Here is a 12,168-nt window from a genome sequence, read left to right as displayed (position 1 = left end):
ATAGGTGTGAAATTCCCTGGGTTGACGAAGTACAGTCAACAAGTTGCGAATGGGGCCTAATTAGCTGGTCACCGGAGCGCGCCAGGCACTAACGCCGATGGTGGTTGCGAATGGGGCCTAATTAGCTGGTCACCGGAGCACGCCAGACACTAACGCCGATGGTGCCACACATTATGTTATGTGTGTCCACAGCAAGTGTGGCATAAACAAATAAGTCATGGGGCCACAACAACTATGGAGTATGTATTAACGCACTCACAGCTGGTATAGAAACATGTGATGTGATGCGGTAATTGGCAGGGACACACGGCTCAAGGGGACCTGTGTAGCACCCATATGGTCACTTTAATGATTAAGTCTATTGATTGAATAAGATTCCAAGTTCAAGTCATGTTTCACGTTATGTTACGTTCACGCAATCATGGTAATCCCATGAGACAAGAATATGTTTCAAGTTCATGTTATGTTATGTTCACGTTCACGTTATGTTCCAAGTTCATGTTATGTTATGTTCACATTTACGTTATGTTCCAAGTTCACATTTATGTTATGTCATGCTCAAGTTCAAGTTCAAATTATGCATGTTCACGTTCATGCTATGTTTCAAGTCCATGTTATGTTCCAAGCTCACATTCATGCTATGTTTCAAATCCATGTTATGTTTCAAGTCACGTTCATGCTAAGCTTCAGTTTCAGTTTAAGTTATGTCAATTATGTTATGTTGTATGTCAAGTTATGCTATGATTACTTATGATTTGATTATGCATTCATGCTTTTACTGCCATGCATGCATCATTAACCTGTGTGGAAGTTTCCTGTTAACTTGCTGAGATTTGTAATCAAATCTCACTGTGGAAGTCCCAACTACCATTCCCCCCGAATGGTAGATTTTGTTACAGGATCTGAAGGAGAATCGGGAATCGACCAACTGGAAATGGTCGACTAAGCGACGATGCGATGTAGGTGTTAATACAGTAGTTACCTCAGATTACTACTTGTATTTGTAGAGTTCAATCTCCATCACTCTTTTGATCACAACCATATGGACTAATTATTGTGATCTCAGTTGTTTAGTATGTCATTATGTATGAAGTATGTTTTAAGTATTTGGGATATTTTGGTTTGGTGCATAGTATTGCTAAAAAGAAAAATTATCCGTTGCGAATATTGCATAATGCTAGATGCATGTTAGGAATATTGCATCTTATATGTCATGAACGGGGGCAGGTAACCTTGTGTTGCATGTCTCGACGCTTCAAATGTCTGTCCGATCCCAAGCGGAATTTGGGGGCGTCACATCATCAAACATGAAGTCTTAGAAATATGGCTATAACCCAAGGTATTGAATCGCTCTAAATGAACCTCGAGTTCCAATTCGTCTTAAATTTCAGACGAAATCCGAGTTCTCTAATTTACTCTTTAGTGTTCCAAAGCACCAAAACAAGTGAATTTTTGCCTGCTCATGAGAAATAATTCTAACAGACAAGATCCGAAATCCATCAATGGGTTGGTAATAATGCCCCTGAGACCATATATAACACTTTTATAAATTGTATAATCCCTATGAAGTCCCAAGTATGGAAAAAAGAATACCCTTGTAAATAAAGAATGCGCTTTAATTTATTCTAGAGAAACTCAGGTAAAATGATAAAAGAAAATTTTTTATGACAATAGAAGCAAGAGACGACCTTGATAGTGAACTCGTAGATCGATTGGGGCTCCTTTGTGGGTTGGCAGTAGAAGAGCACAAAGAGACGACCTTGCTCAGTGTATAATCTGGACAGCAGTCGAAGAGCAGTAGGGAGGTTCGCTCATACACGGAATATCAGTTTTCTTCACGTGTAGGCACCACTAGACCAAATAGTATAAGGTCGGGACTATCGAACAAGACTTTCATCCCTAACAAATTCATGTTTTTCAACGTTTTCAGTGTTATGGTTCGCCACGTCTAATTACTTTTCAATGTATACTAAATTTGGTAAGGATCATGATCACTTTATTGGTCTATATATCTTCCCCTAGCTGTCAAATTCCAACAAGAACATTCGATCGTCCTTACAAATTGTTTGTCAATGTTTTAGTTTTATGGTTAACCGTGTCGTATTACTTGAGTCCCTAGATGCATGTACATTTCACCCTTGAAAAATTTATTATTCGATCTGTAATATTTCGTGACAACTTTATACTGCGGAAAATATAGTTAGCTTGAAGTTTTTGGAGACAAGTCAAACTTTTAATTTGAAATGGTACTGCATGGATTTACACCTTCTTGGTCTTGTGATCTATGGAATGAACAAAATTCATCTTCTAACTTATTTATTGCATGATTGCATGAATTTTCTTCGATCCAATAATTATGGCAGCAACATGAGGAACTAGCTAGTCCATATATCGTTACTACCTAATATTTAAGCCGTCGCCTCAAATTAAATTATTCCTTCTAAATTGGTCAAGAGCCCATATGTACTTTCTCAATATTAATTAAGGTTACTTGTGTGACGCCCTCAAACTCTAGCTTGGGATGGAAAGGAGACTTGGAGTGTCGAGACAAACAACACATGGTTACATACCCCTATTCATGACAGTTAATATACAATGCAACCTAGTATGCACCTAGCAGTATGTAAAAACACAACACTTGATTGTCAAGGTTTTGTCTCGTTTTAAAACATCTCCAAGAACTCCGAAAGTTCAAAGATTTCTCATAACACACTTAAACTAACATGCTTTGAATCATCAAGCAAACAACACGAAATCACAAGATCTAACACCAAACTTTCAGCTTCAACACTTGTACTCAAAACCGATTGCCTTAAGGTTTGGGTTAATCATTCGATCCTAAATATACCATGAAAAAAATCACAAACCAACAAGATCACATGGTCTAAAATCATGTCCTTGAGTAGATCCAAGCATTAAACTCAAGATCACATTGCCAAAATTAATCCAAAACATAGATCTATCCAAAAACCTCAAAACTGTGACTTAACCGAATCTTTAAAACCAACACCAAAGATATTCAAAGTAACATCCTAACATGTAGATCAAAGAATTAGGATCATCATATAAAAATATCAAAGCCATTGGAGCATGATTTCTCATCAAAAGATTAAAGTTTACACAAAACAGAAACTGTTTTACTCCTTTTAGTTTTCAACTTCATAGATCTATTTAAAACTTTCTTTAAAAACTTATAACATGCAACGAATCCTCATTAACATTCCATATAAGCATGTTAACTATACTCCATAAAAAGTTCAGACCAAGAGCTTGCCAATAACTTGGTCAAAATCATCAAAATATCATACACTGTCCAGTTTACCGCTAAGGATGACCTTTCCAAATTTATAAAAACTTTTGACTAATCAAATGACCTTGAAAATTAACACAAAAGCTTCAAAAAGGGTAAAAAGTCTTGTGTAGGTAACTTCGTGAGAAAATACTTGCAAAAGCTTCAAAAAGGGAGTGCAAAGTGACTCAGGAAAGCTGTCTGAGAGAACCTTTAGGTTTCTCTCCAAGAAAAGTGTTGGAACTGGATGAAATGAAAGGAAATGGACTTGGACGCCTTCTTACAAAATTGAGGGGTGATGAGAGGGTTGTGAATGACACTTTATTGATGGTTGTGTTAGCCAAAACAAGGGGAAAAATCGTTGGCAATAGTGAATGGTTTTCAGCCAATGAAGCTTCCTTGTGAAGGGTGGTAGTGAGGCGGCCATGGCCTTCACATCAAGTACAATTTAGGGCAACCTTGGGACTCAATTTGAGGTTTAAAGAGGGTTTGGCTAGGGTTTGGATTGCTATCAAGTTCAAATCTAATTTTTCTCAGTCCAATCAAATTTCTAAGAGTTAAAGGATTTAATAATGATGTCATAACATGAATTTGAGTGGTTAATAGCATGTGAAAGTGATTTAATCAACTGATTAAACACTAAGCTAGGAACCAGATCCACTTAGGGTTTGGACGCAAATTTGGGGTTTGGAGAAACCGTTTAGGGTTTCAATTTCAACCAAGTTTTTGAGGTTTCAATTGGATTCTAAGTGTTTAGTGTTTCTCTAGGGTTGAAACCCTCTTTGGTTTGGCACAAATTGGATGGTTAGATGGAATAGTGTTTTGCTTAGGTGGCATGATTTCAATGCTTGATTTCCTTCATATTTTCATCTCATGGTTTGTCTTGGTGCCAAGTGTCCAATAGTATTCACCAAGTGTGCCTAAAATCTTGGCAAGTGTCCAAATAAAACTTTTCTAACCTAATTTGGACATTCCACACTATGACTTTGAAAACACTACACTTAGTGCTACTATTGAGCTTACTATTCACTCTGAAAAAGTGAAAATAAACTTTGCACTGCAAAATCTTAAATATACATAGTAATTTTAGGGTGCAAATTTTTTATTGAAATTAGACTCTAAAGTACCTTGAAATAATCAAAACGCGTTTTTGAACAAGCATTTCGTTTGAAAATCGAAAGTAGTTTATAGAGCCATAAAATCCTAAATATTCAAAAGAAACCAATGGCGTTGACCGTATTTCATTCTAACACTTCTAGGTATCTCAAATAAATAAAATCGTGTTTTTGGCACCATAATAAATGGCATTCACGATGTTTCTAAAGCCTAAAGAAATTTGTCCATTGAATGGTCTTAAAGTTGTATGTTTAAAAAAAAAAAAAGGGTTAAACCTAGTTTAAATCTGGGCTCCGAGTTTAAAACCCGGATTCATCCAGATTCCGGCCCAGGTCTGATCCGGATTAATCCGGTCCGGGTATACCTAGATTCCCAAGTCAGAACCCGGATGAACAACCCAATGTGATACAAACACTGAAAAAATGTTATCACAATTTAGAAAATCTGGTTCTTTTCAAGAGTACTGGGTTAATTGGGTTAAGCTTGCGTACCCAAGTCTTTCATAATTTCTTTCACATTTTTAAAAACTTATTTATCATAATTAATATACAAGAATATTACTGTTCAGTCTATGTGCCTTCCACATTTTGTACTATTCATGCATGCTCATGACTTTGCATTTTTTTAACTTTTAAATGCTAACTGTCAATACTATATATTCCACATGTGGTCTCCTTATTGATGCTGACATGACAGTCAACAGCCATATCAGCATTTCCATTGGGAGAATGATCAAGTCCTGACGAAAGGACCAATTTGAAACTTAACCATAAGTGCTTGTTTTAATTTCTTTAAATCAAATGTACTAATTTTGAGAATGTGAAACCATAGGAACTTAAACATTAATTTTCCCTTAGAATAATCTCTAGTGATGATTTAATTAACAACCATTTGTATCAGTGTGCATAGAATCAATAGACCATGGCATTTTATAATTTGGTACAAGAAATTTATATAATTTGTATTTTATTATTTTTCTATATGTTACATTGAGTACCGAGATTATTATTATAATTATTATAAAGAGAAGCTGGGAACGCATGCAATATGCATGCATGCATAATTCTTGATCAAGTTCAAGGGCAGAAAGTGATAATGTAATTAGGTGCAGCAGAGCAGGTAAAGGTGTTGTTCGGATCATCATAAGCATAGCTATAAGCTTGAGGGCACTGGTTCTTGAAGATCATGGAATAGTCGTGGGAAGACACATTTCTAACTTATCGAAATCGCTAGTGTAGCAGTATTATGGCTGATTGAATGCTATGCATGTGATCACACTCTCATCCTCGACTTTCAGTTGCAGGTCTACTGGGCAAACCACGTTCACATTGGCCGAACAACTCGAGGTCTGGCAATCATCGGTCCCACCTTTTGTGCGCGTTGAAACAGGCAGGTTGAAGTCGTCAACAAGGCTGGCATCGTAAAAGTCTTACCCACCATTCTCTACTATGTTTATTTCTACCAAAGACGCCGGTGGGACAACATCGTTGCCATTGCATGCAACCTAGCCGGAGGCACAAGCCGCAGTAGCGCAAGAGAACCTTCCCGAGGCGTCTGTGGAGCAACCAGTTCGTGCCCAAAACCGGCCTTTCTAGGGAGCTTGGGCATCCAGTGATGTGGATGCTTTGGATGCTAACTCAAATTCGGATGTTGATAGTTAAGGTTTCTGATCAGCAGTTAGGGTTCCTGGCCAGATGGTATTGAGACAGTTGTTTGTGAAAGTTATTCTTGCGGACTAAGCACCTGCAATATTCATAGACGTGAAACATCATTCCAAATAATTCCTTGTCACCATGCATATATGTCGAACATGAAAGCAACATATCCATCTTAGATATATGCAGCAAATGAATTTAGTCAAAGATATACCATTTTAGCTAGTAAATCACACATGCATGCTTATCACAATGCATGATATAGGTGCATATATATGCTATGACATTGATAGTATTCACGTTCTATTACAACATAATTAAACCTACTTATGCAAACAATCAATTTTCAATGGCCTGTCATTTTATGATAGCATGAGTATACCACATGTCCGTTCTCTGACAGCATCTAATAATTATTCATTGTAAAATGTTGAAGAAATTTCGATCGATATTGATCATCATGATCACGAGGCATACCATAGAGGAAAAAGAAAGCCAAGATGAGGCAGGAAACTGAAAGGGTACTCTTCATGATCATTGCTAGATAGATAGGCCCGTGGTAATTTGAAGATCTCAATGCATGCATATATGTATATATATCATATATATATACATATATATATATGTACATGTACATATATAAATATATGTATATGTACATGTACATATACATATATTTGTAGATGTACATGTACACATACATATATTTGTAGGTGTACATGTACACATATATGTATATATGTGTACATGTACACATATATGTATATGTACATATACTGTTCTTCTATGTGCAGGCAGTTTTGCGTACCGACTGCGCACCAATTGCCCAGCTGGAGAGTAGAGTTTTCCTTTTACCAATTTCCCAAAGACCCCAACCCTTGAAACGAGAAAAATAGAAATAATAAGCTTTTTAGTTTTTAACTTGTCAACCATTTTCCTTCCTTTTCTCCTTACTGCTCTCAAACCCTGTATGGATATGAGCATCCTCTTCAAGCCTCAATCTTCTGCGTGAACATTTTTCCAAAATCACATCTTTTGCTGATCTGGATTGTCAACAGTTTTGGTGCAGACAATAGCTTCCACCGCTTTTTGGCTTTAGTTACTTCACTCTGAAACCATTCATAGGAACAAACCCGGTTGTTTCTCATGATTTTAATGGCTTCCTGATTACCATAATCAGATTCTAAGAAATGGGTTTTTCCTTTTACACTCGTAACATCGATGTGTGTTTATGAGGGTAGCTTCATTTTTGTTGCTTCTCTCTCTCTCTCTCTCTCTCTCTCTCTCTATATATATATATATATATGCTAGCCAGTGATATATGTTCTATCTAAAGTTTCTACGATCTGAGAAGATAAATTCCTTGTTTGGTCCACTGAGAATTCGTAGAAAAAGGAAATAAATTATTAGTCTTTATTCATAGATATTTCGTTGTTTGAGAATTGAGAAATTGAAGAACTTTACTCCCCTTAGAACAATTGGGGCAGATTAGGCCACCATTTCATTTTCTAAAAGAACTAACTTATAAAAGAACACTATGGCCATCGTTTTAGGGAAAATATACGTCGCTGGATGTGGTCCAAGGACTTTCATTTACTGAAAGTGAAACGAAAATGATTCACATCAATAAAAAAAATTAAAAAACTCCCGCCCAAAACTCAGTAAAAGTGAAATGAAAAGGAATCATTTCATTAAAGGAAAATTACACGTCAGCTGATCGGTACACTTCGGTGCGCGAAAATGCCCGCAACAAGAGTTTTCCATATACATATATATATATATATATATATATATATATATGCATGCAGAGGTGCGTGTGGTAGTAGTGGTACGTACTTGTGAACATGGGACCCATACTCAACCAACGCCGATAATTGAGGTCGCGACCGTGCGTTTAATGTCGATCGGACGTATACGTTGGGGCTACGAGAAATTAAGGTGCCGGCCGGCATAGTTTGTTGGTTGCTCGAATAAAGTAGCCAAATTTGAACACTTATTACTTTCTCGAATTTGAATAGTTTCTCATCTAATTTTAATGACGGTAGAAGGTGCAGGCCGGCACCTTAATTTGTTGAAAAAGCCCATCAAAATTTGGCTATTACGTACTAATTAACTTTTATTGAGCACTAGTCAAGTTTGAGTTTTTTTTGGAACTTCGTCATGAACTCATTTATTTATTATATAAGCAGGAATTAGCTTAGATTTGGGCAAGATGGAGAACTTGATTTGCTATTTTTAACAAATAAACTTTGAGAGTATGATCATTAGATAATTTATATATATCCATGACTATATTTATAAAAATTTGAGTAATATGCATTGTACTAGGAAAATGATTTCCCTAATTATTGTTAAATACTTAAGATATTCTAATTATAAAGTTAATATAATACTATAAAAAAATAACTATGAAGTTATTCAAGTTTATACGTACTTATAATAGTCAATTGGAGTTTATTTTAAATATATAGTATAATAATCGATTGTAATTTTGTATTCATGAATGACTTGCGTCTTAATAAAAGAATCGAGCTGATCACTTTTACATTATACTATATATCTACATATTATTTATTTTTTTTCTATATCATTTAAATAAATTTTTTATGAATTTTAAATTTTTGCTTTCACTACCAGCATATTCGCAATATCCTCGTATCCTTTGATATTTACAATATTTCTCTATATATAATATGATGTAATCCTAGTATAATAAATTTTTGCTTTCCATAGATTCCTTGCCAAAGCTCAAAGAACAGATCTCTTGAGCAAAAATGTAGCCAACTGGTTGTAGAATTCCTTAGCTAAACAAGTTCTTCTCAAACAAAGCCTAAGCCAAAGAATCCAAAAATGTAGCCAACTGGTATAATTAGTGTGAGATCTCTAATTTTTGTTTGTGTTTTAAATCCGTATTATTTTTAATGGATGTGTTATTTATTGTTGTTGTTATAATTTATTTTGGCGTGTTTTAATTTGGATTTTTATTTCCTTAAATTATATATGTTATTATTTTTATGTAATTTTATTTGTAGTGTTTTATTTATTTAATTGGGCTGTGTGTGTGTAAGTGAAGCCCAACCCGTGTGCATTAAGAACCAACCCAGCCCATGTGAAGTGGTGACCCAGCCCAGCCCAAAGCTCAGCCTGTGCGGGTTAAGTGAACCCAGCCCCCTAAGCTTGCAACGACGCCTTTTTGAGGAACCCCTTAGGGTTCCATCGTTTCCCTTCTTGCGCCGCACAACTCCCTCTCTTCTTCTTCCTTCTTCTATTTTCTTATTCTCCTTCGTTGTTCCAGCAGCTGCCGTGAGCCACCTCCACCTTTCCATGGCAGCTCCGAATACTAGCTGTCCAGCTGCCGCCCCACGTAGCCATCACTTTCCACCTCGAGCTTCATTAGTTGCCTCCGTGTCCTTCTGCAATGCCTTCCCGCATCTGCTGTCAAGCCATCGTGACCCTCACTGCCACGCATCTCCTCCACGGCTTGCTGCCGTTTTTCTCTTCTTCTACCCGTGTGACACACGAGCACCTTCCACCGCCACATTTGGCCTATAAATAGGCCACAGGTTCTTCAAGTTTTGTGGTTCCGAGTTTCTCATTCTATATCTCTCTCTCTTAAGCTTTTCATCTCTTTGTATTTTGAATGATTGGTCTGTGAATTTGTGGGTCAATCCGAGTGATTGTGTAGTGTTTGCCGTGTCCTATTTTGTCCTTATAAGTCGAAATTCACTCGGTTTCTTGGTGAAATTGTTGGTTTGTATGTGTTGAGTTTTCATCCACTTATGTTTTGACCAACCCGTGAGTTGAGTGGCCTGTTTGGCAGTGTTCTACCGTGAGCTCTGCCGTGTGCCGCCACTTTTGGAAACACTCCCTTCCTCTTGATCTTTCAGATTTATTCCAATCTTCGTGTGTATGTAATTTCCCAATTTTATAATAATATTGTTGTAACTGTATTTTGTAAACTATTGATTATGTTGTAACTATTGGTATGTTGGAAAATGGGCCTTGGGCCGTTAAAATGTTTGACCGTGTTAATGGATGGATTTGGTGTTGGGCCTTGGGCCGGATTGGAGGACGGGATACGCGTGTAGATGTGAAACTGTATTTCTGTATTTATTAAGATTTTGTAAAAGAAATATTTAAATGTGTATTTCAAATAAATTGTGAAATGTATATTTATTGTTTTATTAAATTGTGCGGTGATGTCACGTTGTCTGTTGGAAATTGAGACTGTTGTTATTTAATTGTGTGGGTGCGTGTGTACCACGACCCCAAGCCGAGATGGGGCATTATCTCGGTGGAGCTCCTCTGGTCACTTGGGAGCGTAACAGACTGACGTGACATCCCCTTAGTTGTCGCAGGGTTACGACGAGAACGGACGAGATGGTAACGCTCTCGTACCGATTCCGTAACCTTTCGGCTGGTGAGGTTAGAGGATGCTTGGCCATGTATGCGCTGGGCACGGAACTGGGTATCGCTCGTTACGAAGTCTCATGCATGGACGTTACCCGTGATGTGACGATGAGAGCCAGGTCGTGCGGACGGTCCATAGGGGAGACCGTGGTGCATGCTTTTTAATTAATAGTTATGATTGGACCAAAAATATAATTTTTGGCGTGAGTGGTTAAAAATGGTATTTTGGGAAAAGGAACATATGGTGTTGTTTTATGTGGATTATGTCCATATGGAAACGCGTGTTATTTTTATATATCTCTTGGATGTTATTTTGGTTAATTACTTGCTGAGATGTCATAATCTCATTGTGATGTTTTACCCTACGGTTCTGTCTTATGGTGCCATAGAGTCTGACGCAGAGCCCCGATTATGAACTTTAGGGATCAGCTCCGCCGGAGGTTTGAGTTGCTGAGTTACTATTCAGCGTTATGGGATTTGTTTCCCTTATGGTATTTTCTGTCTTTAATTTATCTGTTGGATGACTATTTAATCCTTGTAAAGTTACTTTGCTATTTTTGAACAATTTTAGTACTTAATAAAGAAAGACCTTTTATTTCTCCGCTGCGATTATTATTTTATACACTTATTATATGATGTACACACTCTGAGCACTGGTCGTTGGGGTGAGTGATCCTTGTGGTCATCATCTCGGTGTCACGAACTCCACAAAAATAACATGTGGGGGTCGTGGGCGCCACAATTAGTGCCATTGTTAAGGCCTGCAAAGGCCCGTAGAAGAATAAAACTCATTAACTAGGATTTGATTAGAGATAAAGCTAGAATGAGACATATATAAAAAAAGCTAAGAGAGGATGAGATAAATATGTGGGGAGGAATGTACTTAAAAGGGAAAAAATAGGCCTCAAAGTGGGAGATCGACTAGGGAAGAAAAAAAGAAGGGACCAAAGAGATCCTAAGACCATTTTTGCTACAAGCCTGCATGAGAGTGATTGTAGAGAGCTTAGTGAAAATAGAGAACTTGTATTAAACTCTATTATAGATTTTGCACACCAAGGCCCACGAATGTAGGTCATAGTGCTGAACCATATAAAATTCTTGTCTCATTTATTTTTGGTCATTCTCATTATGTTAACCATAGATAAACACTTTAGACATTGCCCCTATATATCAAACACCACAACAATGAGAGAAGAGGATAATACGGCCATACTATTGATCTCTCAAGGCCAAAAAAGGCGTCAATAGTTTGGAACCTTTTATTGGATCGATTCGTTGTTCTTCAAATAAAGGGTCGCAAGATCCATGAAAAAGCAAGTGGATGAAGATGAAGAAGTCACTTGGTAAGATGAATATAAGCGCAAGGACTCAAGTGTTTGATGTCTACCTATGTGTTTCATATTGAATCTATGAGCTGGAAGGCATGGTGCCCTCCAGTTTCTCATAACACCTAATCACACATGAATGTGCATATGGAGGAAAAGTACAAAGGCAGGGCATGGAGCGAGCCCACCATCACCATCAGCAACATGCACCCATGGTTGGGGACCACTGGGAAAGCTTGCCCACTACACTTCTAATATCAAGCTCCATGCTCTCTGTGACTTAGATCCAGGAGTCAGTTTAGTGGTCAGAGCACCCATAGCACTAGCAATGTTGTTCTTTGGTGCCAACAGCCAAAGACCTCAACTCAGCAAC

At 37.3% G+C, this 12,168-nt stretch overlaps 1 pseudogene; it reads right to left on the bottom strand.

Annotated features, from left to right (window-relative positions):
• Positions 1–5,481: 5,481 nt before the first annotated feature.
• LOC108997499 lies at positions 5,482–6,604 on the bottom strand (annotated as a pseudogene).
• Positions 6,605–12,168: the final 5,564 nt, after the last annotated feature.

This window comes from Juglans regia, chromosome 6 (assembly GCF_001411555.2).
Source record: "Juglans regia cultivar Chandler chromosome 6, Walnut 2.0, whole genome shotgun sequence".
In the NCBI taxonomy this organism is placed as follows: domain Eukaryota; kingdom Viridiplantae; phylum Streptophyta; class Magnoliopsida; order Fagales; family Juglandaceae; genus Juglans; species Juglans regia.
Note: the sequence above shows the minus strand (reverse complement) of the source record. Positions and strands in the feature narration are given on the sequence as shown.